At 47.0% G+C, this 17,222-nt stretch overlaps 1 protein-coding gene across 1 annotated transcript in view; it reads right to left on the reverse strand.

The window, feature by feature from the left end:
* kiaa0825 (KIAA0825 ortholog) overlaps nt 1-17,222 on the reverse strand; it is a 122,724-nt gene that overhangs the window by 53,021 nt on the left and 52,481 nt on the right. The window lies entirely within an intron of this gene.

Here is a 17,222-nt window from a genome sequence, read left to right on the forward strand (position 1 = left end):
TGTGGCAGAGCAGAGGGAATGACACTTTAAATATGAAGTACAACTTACCAAGGCCCGTATTGTACACTACTCTTAAAAAAGATAATAACTTTTTTATTTACTGAAAAATCTAAACTCTGCTCCAAAGTGCACCTGCAAGCCCACAGACAAAAAAGTCCTGAGAATGAATCTATCGCTTAAAAACATATTTATAGCAAGGCAAAAAAAAAAGGGTTTAAAAATGAAAGAAAAAAACAACATAATTTGTTGACCTTGACCATGGACGTGTTTTGAAGGCACTCAGAATGTCTCTATGAAGCAGCTTTTTGAAAATAACCTTTCTGGTGGCAAGTAGGAGAGCACCAAACTGCAAATGAAAAATAACCTCTCAAATACCACGCGCTGTAAGAGCGGTAAACTGCGAGCGTTTACGGCGTCTGTAATGCTTCAGATGGGCCGTACCGATGGACTATAGATCGTAAACACAAAGAAAAAACATGACAAAAAAACCTTTTACCTTCACGCAAATGAATGACGAAAAAAGAACAATGAATCAGAAAGAAAACTGCCAAAATGGTAAGTCATTGAAATGACTGTTCTGCTAATAATTGGGAGCTGGGGGGGTGGCTTTCCCTGAGAAGTGAAATCAATGAGCATTGATGACATTTCTTGGACGACGTTAGCGCTGCGTTTCTGGTGCCCTGGTCTCTGCTAGCGTGGCATTGTCTCAGCTGGCTGGCAGGCCTGCCTGGGTCTCTGACACGGGGAGATTGCGGGGGGACTATGGGGGCTGAGTGCCAGTGGGCCAGGCCGGGGGGGTTCAGCGCTTTATTCCGCGCGTCTGAAAGGCTGAGGGGCTCGTTCGGGTTTACGCCTTACTGCAGGCCGCATCCACGGGGATTCTGCTTTCCTGTCGCCGCCCTCTCCAGATCCGCCAACCGTCAAAGGTGCAAAGCCCTGCTCTTCTTTGTCTCTCTCTCTCCTTTTTCTCTAGTCCTTTTTCCATCCCCCTCTCTCTCTCTGTCACTCTCTCTCACTCTCTCTGTCACTCTCTCTCTGTCACTATCTCTCTCACTATCTCTCTCACTCTCTCTGTCACTCTCTCACTCTCTCTGTCACTCTCTCTCTCACTCTCTCTGTCACTCTCGCTCTCTCTCTCTCTCTGTCACTCTCTCTCTCTCTCTTTCACTCTCGCTCTCTCTCTCTCTCACACTCTCTCTCTCTGTCACTCTCACTCTCTCACACTCTCTCTCTGTCACTCTCACTCTCTCTGTCACTCACACTCTCTCTCTCTCTCTCTCTCTCTCTCTCTCTCTCTCACTCTCTCTCACTTCATACGAGCCTGAGGACAGCTCTGTGAAAGTGGTGGAACAGAAAGTTCTGAAAGCCTTTGTGCGTAAAAGCAAAAAAAGCAGATAAAATAAAAACATTAGGGGATTAAGGGAAAGAATCATGGCACCGTGAATCTTACAGAGGCCCCCGCCACACCTAACTATGGGTATAACTACCACAGAAAAGAACAACCTTTTAACAGCATTCTTGGACATTTCTTGCCACCCAGTTCTGAACCAGGAGGGAAAAGAACATCCAAGATGGCATCGCAGAGTGTTCAGCCGCCCCCAAAGTCACACGGTACCTTGTGACATCACACCCATACCATGCCCTGGGTTCCTTTCACATGGTCTTTCATGCTGGTTTTATTTTGTTTGCACTTGTTTGCATTTTGCCACAATTACTGTTTGGGAATCAAAATAACAGGGGAAAAAAACCCTTCCTGAGAATTGATCATTCATAATAATGTGTCCCCTGAGAGTAGTTTTTATCCTCATCCTCTTTGTCATATTGATTAGAGTGAAATCATACAGATTTCTGGAAACACGGATAGATGCGACTGCAACAACTTTTTGTTTGGTTTTTTTTGCTATTGAGAACTGACACATTTTGATTAATGAATGTAGAAACCATTAATCAAGTTCATCTCTCCGAGATGACAACCACACACTGACATGGCAACAAACATGAATATGAACACACACAGACAAACGACATACATACGCACAGGTATTTCAACACACACAGACACACACACACACAAGCATAAGCACATGCACACACACACACACAAGCATACAAGCAAATGCATACCCCTCTGCAATATTTCTCTTCTTGACGATTCTTGAAAAAATCACAATAGCGAATCTATGCTAATCGTCTATATGTCAATTTAACCAAGTCAAACTTTATCAAATGTGAAATAAAAATCAAAGAACGGCTGGATATTTTCACTGAGTTTAAAATGCACACACTGCAATTGGATGCCTTTAGCTATGTGGAATGACGCATTGGTCACTGGGGAAAAACACACACACACACACACACACACACACACACACACAGACAACTGTGGTGCACCTCCAATAATGTAATGAAACCATCGGATAAGCGCTTAATCTAAACAGGGCCAAATCTGGGCATTAATAATTAATGCGGCATACTAAAAGGTTACTTGAACTGGTGAATTCAAATTTAATTGAGGTTGTGTACTGAATAATTAATTTTCCCGGAGAACACAACATTTGAGCGGGCCGACGGCGGCGCGGACAGAGAAACCGCGAGCGACGTCTGTGTGATATTATGGGCTGGCGAGTCGCACCGGGGGGGTATGATGTCATACAGCGCATCACCCTGGAAACCACCAGCTGGGGGGAGGACCAACAAACAACAACAACGTAAAAAAAAAAAAAAAAAACCCATCCGCTCAACGCCTAACTTGATGCGTCACGACTGTTGATTTTCTGTCACGGAGAACAAACAGAATCAGGTCTTTTAGAAGCCCTCTATAGTTGTGATGGCTTTCATTCATGTCCTCTGTAGGCATTTCTGTTGGAGACGAGACGGCTCCTCAGATCCGGGCGTTTTAATGCTGGCTGGCTGTTTTTTTTTTTGTTTTTTTTTGTTCCCGCTTACCGGCTGGCGGTAAACTGTCCCCCCCGAAGGAGCGAGTGTTGTTGGGACAGCTCCACTCTGGGGAACCCCCCCCCCCCCCCTACCTTCTCCGTCTCAACTGCAAACAAAGCCAGTTTCACTGAGTCATTTCTCCAGGAAAATACCAGAAATAGGCAATTAGCATTATTCATTTTCACTTGGCTTTTGATTAGGCCGTTTCATTCTCCTCTCGTGTTGGTTTTTCCTTTCCGTTTCTTTTTTTTTTTTTACTCCATTTTGAAATGTTCTCAGAATAAAAAGACTGTTGTTTTTCTTTTTTCTCCTCTCTCTCTGTTCTGTAGAGATGGCAGATTGTGTTGGTTCTGTCGTATGCGTATGTGCATATGCTTTTATTCCGGGCCGTTCTTATACATAAATATCACACATCTGAAGGACAATGTGCTGACCTGTCATGACCTTTACCCCTTTCACACACACACACAGACACACACACACACACTCAAGTAAGCACGCACGTATGCACACACACACGCACCACACACACACACATGCACACACTCACGAACACACAAACACTCACACACATACACACGCAAATGCACACACACACACACACACACACACACACACACGCGCACACACACACACACACAGAGCAGCCGCTAACAACCTCCCGACCAGCGTCTGCATACGTGCCGTGACTAATTTTTTCGCCGGGTAACACAAAAAAACGCTGTCCGATGATGTATTTGCGACATCTGGCGGCGGTCGCTATTTTTTTTCTGAGATACGAAAAATGAAAAAGGGGGCAGACAGAGGAGGAGGAGGAGGAGAAGGGGGAGAGGGTGAGAAAAAGAAGATGGAGGGGGGGTGGGGGAGCGAGGGTACAAGAGGAAGACTACTACGCTGAAGAGGAAAGTTGCATGTGTGAGGCACTTCAAATTCCACATGGAGAAGGGGCCGGGATGCCCCCCAGAGCGGGAACAATGCTGATCGGACCTGTGGAAATAAGGCCATGAGCAACCCGCAAATCTGCCAGGGGGGGGGGGGGGGGGCAGAGGTCACCGTTCTTGAGACGCGGTGACATCATAACAATGGGACACTTCTACAGCCATAGAAACGCAAGCTGATCCATTCTGTGTGTAAAAGGGACCGTGGCTTCCAGTTCCCACACATCCAGGGAAAGTGCCAGACTCAACATTAACGGGGGGAATAGAAGGGGGAAAAAAACCTTGGCTGGAGAGTAGCGTGTGGGCTAGGGAGAGTGTGCGGGCCCCACACAGGACCCCCGAAAAAGCCGCCTTTATCCCTCCCTTTGAGCGGGACGGATTAAAGAAGACGACTCAATTCAAGGCTCATTATCTGTGCATCTCTCTCTCTTTTCCCCTCTCTCTCTCTCCCTCTCTCTCCGAGAGCACTAATTAGCCGGTCTGATTTTCCTTCTTCATTTTGTCCTCATATAAGCCGTACGTTTTAATGGCGAGACTCAAAGCCGCACATCTTTTTGAAAAATATTTCTGCAATTTTGCATTTTAACCGTTTTAGTTCAGCCACTGAATGTCCGTGCTTCACTGCGCAATGCCGCTGTGGAAATCAGTCAGAACACTGTCCATGACTACGCAATAAACATTTTATCTCTATAACCGTGAGACTATTCCCTCAATCTCAACAAGCCATTTTTACAAATATCATTCCCATGCCCCTTGCCACTTACTGCTGTTGATCGGCTAATTAACTTTCAAACGTTTTTCGCAAAACCTAAAAACGAATGTTGCTGAAGACGGGATAAATATTCACGGCAAATAGGTAGGACAGCACGTCTTTAATTTTCCTGAAAGTGATTATTGTTATACAGGAAAATACAGTGTTACACAATCGCCCCAGATGCTTTCATGTGCAAAAGAGATCCGTGCGAAATAAAGATCTCAGCAAAATAATATATTCAACTTGAAGCTGGTAATTAGCGTCTCAGTTTATTGTGAAGATGGGGAGAATCGGATCCCGGCGACTGCACACATTGTTTTCCAATTCTCAGGGCACATTTATATTTAATTGTGTTACGGGCTATGTATGGGGTGTTTGATCCTGTTGCCGGCTGGGTTCTGGCCATATTAAATTTGACTGTAAAACTCTCCGTTCGGGGATTTGGCTGTCGAGCCCCTTTCTGACAGCTTCATTTACGCGTGGCGGCTTTGATCGCTCCTGTCAATGCTGCCCAGCGCCGGTGAAAAAAGGGGGCAGAATTTGCGAGCAGAAAGCTCTCTTAAGCACGGCTGACGTATTATACGTCTGCCTAAAACTCATCTCTTTGCCAACGGCCCCTTGAGGGCGAAAAAATAAAGAGTAGAAATCCCCTGTAAAGTCTTACACGCTGCATCGTTTGCCGCGCGCGCTAGTCAGTCAGGGGGGGAACCTGAGAGGGCCTCCCGCCCTCCTCAGGTGCGTCTCGGAACGAAACAGAGCCAGACGACGAGAGAGTCTCAGTTTAGCCTTTAGTGACCTCTGGCACTGGCCGGTACTTGGTTTAACTCGTTTTGGTTTAACTTTCGACCGAGGTCCAGAGCAATTGTTCCTCCTTCTCCAGGCTCCGGTTCCGGGGGAAATAACCTTGGAGAGACGCAGATGCCTCGGACGCTCGACGCCCGGGCGACAGCGCGGGGAAGCGCAGAGAGAAAGCACAACCCCTCCGTACTTCATAACATTAAACGAGCCGCACCTAACGAGAGTCCGCACATGAGGAGGGCTCCCGCACCTCAGCCAACACTGAACCCCACTGCAGCCTGACGTGTGGAGACACTGAAAACAAACAACAGAGTGACCACAGCCTCACAGAGAGAGCTGAACACGAGCCCAAGGCTGCCCTATACGCATGCCGCATTATTCCTGAGTATATACACTTCACTCCATAGTCTGCCTTCACCTGCTGCCAGTGAGACAGTAAAGCTCCAGTAATGAACACAATGTTGTGACTATTTTTGCAGCTAGCCACACATTTTAACTGGGATTTCAGCTGTAAACTGAAAATATGATGGCATAATAACAGTACAGTATTTAAACTATTCCACATTCCACTTACCATCTGTTCCCTAAAAATAATTTAATAATGAAAAAAATATTAAAATAATGAACGAAAATCATTTTGACAAGTGAGAGCATTTCTCTGATGTTCTGAACACTACAGTGCCTGGATTTACAGCACAAATGTGTGGCTTTAAACAATTTTAAACATCGCTTTATGAAAATGTACGGCAGATATTACGAAATGAATATTATTGGTGTAAAGTACATGCACAAATGCCACTTAAATCCCACGGTCCCTCATACCAGCAAATTGCTACATCCTCGATGCTCTAAGCCAACATCCAGCGATAACTACATTTTTCTAAATGAAATGAATACACAATGACTACACTGCATCGGTAATCACACTGCGAATACATTCAACCAAAACACCGTACCGCCATGCCGTAAATATTCTGGGAAGTTAAGAACAGCGGAGAAGGTGTTTATGTAGAATTCCAAAGACAGCTGAATGAATGAAGGCACTCTCTAGGCGATAAAAACAAACATAACATTCCTAGGCACTCTTATCTGAAAATACTTGAATATAGGGCTAGTTCATTTTGAACATTAAGAACACAGGTTTCTACCAATTTTAGTTTTTACAGTTCAGCATGAGCTAGCCGTATAGTAAAGGTTAGACGCTCAAAGCACGCTCACTTCCAGGCAGACCGGGAGTCTGCGAAGGGCCGGTCAGGCGGAGTTTCCTCCACCCTGGCGGCCCGTGCGGAGGTGCGGTCAGCGGAGGAGCCTCACGGCCTCCTGGCACAGAACTGCCGGCGCTCTGACCTCTCTCCAAACGGGGAGGGAGGGGGGAAGACGGGGAGGGAGGGGGGGTTTAATGGGGGGCGCACTGCGGTCGAGTTTCCAGAAAGAAAGAAAGAAAGAAGAAGAGGAAGAGGTGCCCTCCGACTCGTGGAGAGTCTGGGAGACGAGCGGGGAGGTGTGGGGGGGGGGGTGACCTTCAGACGGTGGGGGGGCAGGACGGGACTCTGACATTGAGAGTTCTCAGGGCGGGGGGCAGGAGGAATGCTGGGCGGGCCCGTCCGTATCCGTATGACGGATTGCCCGGAACGTCGGCGGGTCAAGCCGGGGGCCGCGGCGGTCTGAACCGCCGGGAGGCGCCCGGAATTAGCCATCCATGCCCGGAACGAGAGCCGGCGCTCCGAAGGGGAACAGAGGACAAGCAGAAAGAAGGGAAGAGAGGGAGAGGGAGAGAGAGAGAGAGAGAGAGACGAGGAAATGAGTCACTCAACCCCCCCCACCCCAAAAAAAAACACCAACACAATCGCTTATGAAATATGACCTTTTATAAAACCTTAATGTCACCACTCATATCACGCACGTAACGCAACACACAGCCACCGCTGATCTACGAGCCGACATACGATGGAGCTGAATGCAGATTTTCACACAAAAAAATAATACTTCCACAAAGCCTGGAAATGAATTCAAAGAAGTGATCGAGATTGTTAAATTTCTCACAGGGGTAAATTCAATCTAACAGGCAGAGCACAGCACACCTGACAGAGCAGAGAGCGGATATAGAGAACCAAAGACATTTTCAGGTAAAAAAAAAGAAAAATCGATTTCAGTAACTCCAATCAAGCTCTGAACAGAAACTCAATGCTCCGCTTTAATGTTTTTTTTCTCCTTTGTGTTCTGTCAAAAGCGACTTGGACTAACATCGCAACCTGTCACATCAAGGCAACGCTCCGCATTCTTACAAAGGCGAGAATTCTAAAGTTGTGAAGGCGCGGAATAGTTTCTTCAAATGGAACCACCTTTTTATGAAAAGGAAAAAATAAATCCATATTCTTCTTTCTTTTGTCTGCCCCCCCCCCCCCGGGGGTAGACATTACGTCAACCGAACCAAAGTGGGCAAACTACCTCTCTGCACAGCAAAGGGCCGGGCAAACAGTATTTAAGCGCACAAAAAGTGTGGAGGAGTATCATACGGCGTTAATGTTGCGCCTCCAGCGGGGAGGGAATTGAGCGTAGCGCGAGCGTGCGTCTGGCTCGGCGGGAGTAAAGAGGCCGTTACGCAGAGAGAGAAAGGACACGCGGTACGCGTGACTACGCCAGTGGAGGCTCTTATCAGCTCCAGCCGACGAGGCCGAACCCTCGTCATCCCGTTTTTACAGTCCAGCGTGCCGGGGGGGGGAGGGGGGCTCCCACCCGCCCGTTTTCCGCCAGAGGGCACATCAGCCAGGCGTTTGATATAGATTTTATTATTATTATTATTGTAATTTTTTAAACCTTGATCACGGTCATTGGGATTTAATGAATCGCACTGCACCTGCAAAAACAAGTATCTTAAGTGTTCTTTCTCTTGTAATAATTCTCCGTTACCGTTGCTTGGCAGGTGCCATATTCTTACCCCATTGGTAAATCTTGAAAGGAGTCAAACTATCTCACATCATTGGCATCATTGTCAGCAAATTATTTTGCATTGCCATCATTATTTCGCAGAACAGTAACAGAAAGAAGATGGTAAGTCTCAATATGAGACTAAAACACTTGTTTTAGCGTTAGTGTTTTGGGGTTTTTGCCGTGTATGGAGCAGGTCAGAGAGAAGGGCCGCAGGTGGAGGTTCCTCCACTCGCAGTGAAACCTGGTGTCCCGACGCGTCTTCCCGCTCACCCCAGAGTGTATCAGCTTGAGGAGCGAGACGGAGAGCGGATAAATCTAACACAGGAACCGGCAGAACAGCCCAGGCCGCGGGGCTGAAATGCGCTGTAGAGTAGCGTTGGGGGCAGGTGGGGCGGGGGAGGAGGTAAGGTGCAGGGAGGGTCAGTTCACACGGCTGGGTTCAGCTGAAATGGGATTGCGACTGTCAACACAAGCTCGCCTCCACACGTGCCGGCAGAGGTGGGCGGGAAAGCAATTTGAGCCCGGAGGAAGGTGTGTGTGTGTGTGTGTGTCTGTGTGTGTGTGTGTGTGTGTGTGTGTGTGTATGTGTGAGTGAGTGTGTGAGTGTGTGTGTATGTGTGAGTGTGTGAGTATGTGTGAGTATGTGTGTGTGTATGTGTGTGTCTGTGTGCGTGTGTGTGCGTGTGTGTGTATGTGTGAGTATGTGTGTGTGTGTGAGAGTGTGTGTGTGTGTGTGTATGTGTGAGTATGTGTGTGTGTGTGTGTGAGAGTGTGTGTGTGTGTGCATGCGTGTGTGTGTGTGTGTGCGTGTGTGTGTGTGTGTGTGCGTGCGTGTGTGTGAGTGTGTGTGTGTGTGTGTGTGTGTGTGCGTGCGTATGTGTGAGAGTGTGTGTGTGTGTGTGTGTGCTTGCGTGTGTGTGTGTGTGAGTGTGTGAGTGTGTGCGTGTGTGAGTGTGTGAGTGTGTGCATGTGCGTGCGTGTGAGTGTGTGTGTGTGTGTGTATGAGTGTGTGTGTGTGTGTGTGTGTGCGTGCGTGTGTGTGTGTGTGTGTGTGAGTGTGTGCATGTGCGTGCGTGTGTGTGTGTATGTGTGAGTATGTGTGTGTGTGTGTGAGTGTGTGTGAGTGTGTGTGAGTGTGTGTGTGTGTGTGTGTGAGTGTGTGAGTATGTGTGAGTGTGTGAGTGTGTGTGTGAGTGTGTGTAGTAAAAGAATACAGAAACGGCCACACTGTGGAGTGTTTAGCGGGGCTCACACGTGGGGCTGAAGAGCCCTGCTCTCCCGGCGGCCGCCATTACGACCCATTACCGCTGCCTCTCTCTCCGTCATGCCCGCGTGAGCATGAGGACCTGGGTCACCGAGGAGACCCCTGCCTGACAACGGCTCTCCCCCCCCCCCCCCAGGGAGACCTGTCCATATACCGCCCCCCCACCTCACTACAGCCCCATCTTCTCCCCAACAGCTACCACAACACCAACACCAACCGGAACCTCACCACCTTCTCATGATGCTAGGTCACTAAAGCACGCTCTCTCCCCACTTACACATGAACACGCACGCACACACATACACACAAACACACTGACACACACACACACACATACTCACATACTCACACATACACATACACATACACACACACACACTCACTCACACACTCACCCAAACACATACTCACACACACAAATTCACACACACAGAGACACCCACACACATGCACACAGTCCTACCCCACAGAGAAAGTTGAGAGCGTAACTGCTTCTCCATTTCTAGGGCGAATGAAGGGGATGGGGGATGACAGGATCGCCTCACTCCTCAACAACCTTCATTCCCCACAACGTTCCCCCCTTCCTTCGCTCCGGAGAGGAGGAGAGGAGGAGAGGAGGGATCCGGAGCGCTGGCGGGGAATCTCAATGAACGTTCCGCGTGCCCCGCCGTTCGGAAAGGGCTCGACGACCATCTGTACAGGACCCCCGTCACCGGCCCCGCTCTGGGGAGCACGCGCGGGCCCCTCCGGGAGAGGAGGGAACGCTGTCTGCGTACTGGCACTTTGACAGACCCTGTCTCCCACATCCCCTTCCCCAATGACACCACAGGCTCCTCCGCCAAGCCAGAGCGCAGAGGGAGAAACTCTGGGGGATTCAAGACCTGGCTTGACACGGTGCGAGATACCGTCGAGCTTTTAGGTAAACTAAGCATTAGGTACACTTTAGTGGTATATTTTAGGTAAACTAAGCATTAGGTACACTTTAGTGGTATATTTTAGGGAAACTAAGCATTAGGTACACTTTAGTGGTATATTTTAGGTAAACTAAGCATTAGGTACACCCTAATGGTATATTTTAGGCAAACTAAGCATTAGGTACACTTTAGTGGTATATTTTAGGTAAACTAAGCATTAGGTACACTTTAGTGGTATATTTTGGGTAAACTAAGCATTAGGTACACTTTAGTGGTATATTTTAGGTAAACTAAGCTTTAGGTACACTTTAGTGGTATATTTTAGGCAAACTAAGCATTAGGTACACTTTCCTAGTGGTAGGAAAAGGTGAGCATTGCTGAGCTGAATGGCCTGTTCATGATGCTATGATTTGTTAGGCCTATGTTATATTATGTTACAACGCAACTCCATGAATTCTGAGATAAATACTTAACCGCTAACTTTCTGAGTGGACTTGAAGCAGGGGAAAAATAAATATATATAAACACCATAGTTGTCATTTTTTGTTTTGATAAGCCACATTATCGGGGAAACAAGGGACAAAAAATAAGGACCTTCAATCAAGTTCCCTCTTATTTATGAAGCGATATAATTTTTGGCGTTCCCGCGCTGGTTTCCGTGGGAACGTGGCAGAGGCCCAGCGTCGTGCTCCACATGTAAATGCGGCAGTTGTTTGTTGTTAAATTAGCCACGTAATTACCTGAAGGGGCTTAATTGTGGCATGTTCTGCTCTTAATACCAGTAAACGCTTTACCAGTTTTGGAACGGTTATTTATTGGATAAATCAAGGGGAATTATCTTAAAACAGGAGGCACGCCAGTCAGCGGGCGCAGCGGCGGCGGAGTGGCGGAGTGGAGGAGTGGAGGCCGACAGCTGGTGCGTTTACGAGCTCCGCCGAGCCCGTGCCAGCCCGCCGGAGAACAACCGCCCGCAAACCGCCCCGCCCGCCTTTCACGCGGGCTGCTGGAGTGGACGATGCCACAGGAGCTACGCTGAGTTTAACCGCTAGGCTACGTGTGTGTGTGTGTGTGTGTGTGTGTGTGTGTGTGTGTGTGTGTGTGTGTGTGAGTGTGTGTGTACGTGTGTGTGTGTGTGTGTGTGTGTGTACGTGTGTGTGTGTGTGTGTGTGTACGTGTGTTTGTGTGTGTGTGTGTGTGTGTACGTGTGTGTGTGTGTGTGTGTACGTGTGTGTGTGTGTGTGTGTACGTGTGTGTGTATGTGTATGTGTATGTGTACGTGTGTGTGTGTGTGTGTATGTGTGTGTGTGTACGTGTACATGCGTGTATGTGTGAGTGTACGTGTACATGTGTATGTGTGTGTGTACGTGTACGTGTGTGTGTGTGTGTGTGTGTGTATGTGTGTGTGTGTGAGTGTGTGGTGGGTAGGGGAGGTAGAGTGCTTAGTTTTGACTATTGCGGAGGATGGAGCAGTTCCACCGCGGTCTCGTCTTTTTAGCGGCGTGTCACAGAGCTGCAGATGAACTGTGACAGGCCGGAATCCTGGTAATTACCCGCTCCTGACGGTGATGGAAGTGGATCAGTGCAGATGGGGGAAATAAACCCCCCCCCCCACACTGAGGGCCCCACCTCACAGACAAGGTGGGTCTGTCACTCACTGCTAGGGCCTCGGCCGGCCCCGGCGCACATTACGAGCGTCCGCGGCGAACACATCCGATCGATCAAGCGCGGCGGTAAATCACCGGGCGGCGGAGAGCCACGCACTCCCCGCCAGACGCTCATTCACCTGTCCCACTCCGCGGGATGGGGCCCGGCCTGCTTTACAGCGCGACGGAGAGGTGCTCTATTCCGCTACAGCTACTGTAAATATCCGCAAAGTCGGTCGTAAAGGAAAACAAACCAAGAGAGAGACATGCGAAGGAGACAGGAGATGGGGGAGGGTTGGGGTTGGGTGGGGGTGAGTGGGGGGTAAGATGGGCAGGGTACTGGGAACAGGCAGTTTTTTGGGTGAGGGGTGGGACTTTAGTGTTAGTCACACGTCCTGACCGCACCACCGCAGAAGACGACCTTAGCGGAGACAGAAGTACTTGCAGAAATGAAGTGCACACAGATGATTAAATCTCTCCCGCGCACCGCTACGGTAATGAATGTGAATGTAAAACGTAACCCAACAAAACTCAGAGCGCAGTGCCAACAAGAGGAAGGACACCTTCTCCTGAAATTGGAAAGATCCATCTCTTCACTTCATTTCTCATAAAAAACAAATGCAAATGGCAAAGTCGAGTTTTTCCATAAATAACCCCCAAAGGCACCTGCGTCTATTTTAGGATGAACCAATCCAAATTTCTTCATTTTACCACTGATGTAAAATCTCCATATTATCAACCAACCAGTGCTGTAAAATTAACATCAGGACATTAAAAAAATATATATATATAAAACATGAGAGCGTATCTGGCCAAGAGAACTACTAAAACAAGTTTTCAGAGTTTTGTGAAAGGCAGTACTTGCAGCACAGCTGCACACAACAACTGTATTCATGAATAACTCATCAATCTGTGACACAGGGACCAGGCAGGACCTACAGGATACTGCCTGCGCTACAGTAAAACAATCCTCCATTTCAGCACACTGAGAAAGTTATGGGTGGCATAAAAAATTAAGCAAATGGCATTGTGCTACACACATAAAACTCTGTACTCTGTCTAAATCATATCTTTTTAAATCCTGTTTTCCCTCACTTTTTTAATGCAGGCTGAAGGGACAGGTAAATGTTTGATGTGATTCATCGATGGGAACTGAGCGTGCATCTGACAGTGTCAACGATTCTACTGCAAAAAAAGGTTCACCTGCTAAAACTGCAGTGATGTCATTTGAGTGGCAGCCGCAGAGAGCGGGAGAAAGCCAATCAGATCATTAGGACATGCTGCCCGGTGCTTCTTCACTCTACAGTAAGGGCAAATGAAACATTTCATGGAAACAACAACCTTTGAGGATGAACGTTCTCCTAACTGAAGTCCTGAGCAAAATATCTCATACAGTATGATATAATGTATACCCAGGGCATTTATTTAGGTGAAATTCTGTACAATAAGGTTGAGTTTACTCTAAAAAAAACAAAAAAACATGTGAGGCCTTATGTTAAGTTAGCCTGACTTATGTTTTTACAGGGCTGAAAACAATCATTTCAAACTATCATTTTCATATTTTATATTTTATTATTTCATTTTGCACAATAGGTGGCCAATAGTTTGGCCAATGAATGACTGGAGATTTGCCTCATTGCACAACATGTGCAAGAGTGAGATTTTAACAGGAACACTGCCTGTATCAGGAGATGTCCTAACATCACTTTCGTTTTGAATGCATCTTTTGTTTATTGAAATTATTTATATACTTGTTGAATTAAAACAGTATTCACCGTCGGTTGTGTTAAATGTGTAACACATAAATGGTATTTAATAATCTGCATTATTAATTCTTAAAAGAAGAGCTATAATGACCAGTATATAACAATGATTCGGGTTATAAGCCGTTTCTATATCAGTGGCATTCACGAGTCAACCAAAGCAATGAGAACATAATACAATTTGAAGTACTATGCCACACAATTCAGAAAGAAACAGAGCAAACAATGATTTTCAGTGGAGCAAAACAAAGATTTAAAATACACAAATAAATGTTAAATTCTAGTCACAATTTCATGTTGGTACTGAAGGTTATCTTCTCTTGCCTGCCACAGAACAGAAGTATCCAAGTGCTCCAAGCAGCAAGATTAAGCACCTTCATTAAATAACATTTAAATAAAAATGCATCTCCCCCAAAGGCATGCAGACCTTATTTTATTTTCTCTTTAAAAACCTCACATCACAACACAGTGCCGAAATCACTCTGCTCGCTTCCAAAATTCACCCAAATAACAGTCCAGCAGACAACACTTTAAAAAAAGTCTGTCTTAACAAGCGTTTTTAGTCTTGTAATAGTCTGAAGATCTTACTTTTTTTCTCTCAAGTAGAAAATATTAGCTTGTTTTAAGTTACTGTTGAGTTGGCTTGACAAGTGAAATTTTCTCACCCCACAAGTCAAACATTCTCACTCCATTGGAAGTTTTCTTTTGTCTTATTTAGCAAAAATAAGATTTTAAGTCTTAATATAAGACGAAGATACTTTTTAAGACTGACTTTTGTATTGCTTCGTTCACGGCCGAGGTGAACGGAGCGTTTGTTCGACCGCTGACACCTGGAAGACCATTCCCAGCGTTCCAGGACATGGCGGAGCAGGTGAGAGGAGGAGTGGAGAAGAGGAGGAGAGGAGGAGAAGGAGAGGAGGAGTGTGCAGCGGACTGCCTAGTTGACAGTTGAGCGTGTTGGATGTGACTTTCACAGTCTGCTGCCAGTGTGTGTGGATCCATCCCATCTGCGACTCGGCGCTTGATTAATGAGCCTCTCAGCCCGTCTCTGCCACGTGCGCTGGGGGCCACGGCCTTTCTCTGGGCTCGGCTGATTTATTCTCCCACGGAGACGCGGCTCCATGAAGAAACCCACACCTGGTTAAAGCTAATGAAAACCTCAATGTGTCAGCGCCGCTCAGACACCAAGAGCCGAGGAAGACCAGGAAAAAAGTGCGGGCCCAGACAAAAGACGTGTTCAAGCGACATGAGCGCTATTTTGTCACGACCTGTCAATCTGAGGGACGCGGGAAAGGGGAGAGAGTTTGAGGGGGGGGGGGTGGGGGTAAGATCCGTCAATGACACATCGTACGGTTTTGACTTTGAGGGTGACAAGAATTCGCCTCCCCCGCGAGACAGAGAGAAGGACCAACGGCTTGAAACTAGAATGGGGTTTTTTTTTTTTTTACCCAATATGACAAGAACAAGAGAGGGGAAAAGTGAGAAGTTAGTTTATCTAACCTTGACATCACCGCCTGCGCTCGGTGCCAGGACGATGCGCTCTGAGAAAAACAAGAAAACGAAGACAAATACGAAACGATACAATACGAAATACAAAACGGCATCAAGACAAATAATCTCACCTGCTGAATATACAAATGAGCGCGAAGGCCTCTTTTACCCAAAGATTCTCACAATGAACGGAAACACGTGGAGACTCAGGTTTCTTTACCGCGATGCTGATCAACGCCCGTGAACAAACTCCGCTTTCTGACATATTTGTTTTTATTCTAATTCCCTCAGAAAAACGAAGACCATATGGCCGTCGTTCGGAACAGATGGTATTTGCCTACCTCTCGAAAAACGCTCCGACTATCGGCGCAGTTGAAAGTACTGTACTTCTGCAAGTCATAAAATGACAATTCCAACAGAAGACGCCACCACTGCGAACAGTAGCAATGGTACAAATGTTGAAAAAGAAATGTTATTGTCAAACCCGCGGTTAAAATCCATGCCATATGCTAAGCCCTGAATCGCCTATATAATTTACTGCCTCACAATGAACAAACACCTGTGTTTCTTAGTTTTAAACAAATTCGCGTTAAACTTCGATAAACTCATCTCCAACAGCCCAGCCATGTGTTATGGTTTACAGTGCACTGCATAGCCTAGCCTTGCACAAGCTGGCCCATATACAGCCACACTCTGACAGTTCTCTTCTTCAAGGCAGATTACACAATACACTCTAAAAAAAGGTCCAAAGAGGATTCTATTGTGATTCCATAGAATAACCCTATCTAGTTCAAGGGTTCTTTGTCAGGAAAAATGGTTCTTTGTTTCACACTCCACACCTATGACAGAGCGTTCCATAAAAAGGTTCCTAAAAAGAGTTCCTCTGCAGACACGGGCCAAAGAACCCCTTTTCTCTAAGAGTGCAGTGTGAACAGCTCAGAAGATTCCACTCGGAAGATATGCTCTCCAAACCTCCATCCTTCATTATTCACTGCTTAACCAACCCGGGTCGAGTAATCATCTCCCAGGTCCGCAGACGTGAGGCCGCTCAAGAACCAATAAATTACCCTCCCCGACTCCCACGGCAACAGGAACAGGCCCCGGAACTGACCTACACAAAGCTACAAAGCGACACTTTACAAGGATACCGCCAATTATTCTCCGCTCCTCTCTGCGGCTGTGAGATGTGTTAGCGTCAGCGACGGCATCCAGCGCCTCGCGAATCCTTGAGATGTCGCGCGTCGGAATAAAGACGTACTCCCGACTCAATGCGCCGGGTAATACAAACACAATGGATGCCGTCATGTATTTCAGCGCCAGGGTTAAAGAACGGCAGAAGAAGAAGGAGGGAGGCTTCGGGGGTAGGGGGGGAGCAGTAATTGCTTGTTGTCTGTCGGTGATTGAAAGAAGAAAAGGTTCCCCTCCAAGGTTCTTGTTTCGATTCGGTGTAACGTTAATTAAAGAATTACTAACCTTCTAATCTCATAAACTTTAAACAAGGCACCCCAGTCCAAACAAAGACAGAGAGAAGGAAGAAATCAGAGATTCTGTCCTTTTCACGACGCCTACATGCTCACGCTGACTCGATAACAAAAGCCAACAGAACCTTGAGCATAATGAGGAGGCGATGTATTGGGTTTAACATATCCATTTACTGCACGATTCAACCGCCTTTCTGAGCTCTCAGCCGCTTCCTTCTGCCATGAATCACACAGCGCATTATACACCCCGAAGAATGAGGGCCCTGAGAGTTAACCTGCGTTTCACACCGCGACTGTAAATGATGAAA

This window comes from Conger conger, chromosome 11 (assembly GCF_963514075.1).
Source record: "Conger conger chromosome 11, fConCon1.1, whole genome shotgun sequence".
Taxonomy (NCBI): domain Eukaryota; kingdom Metazoa; phylum Chordata; class Actinopteri; order Anguilliformes; family Congridae; genus Conger; species Conger conger.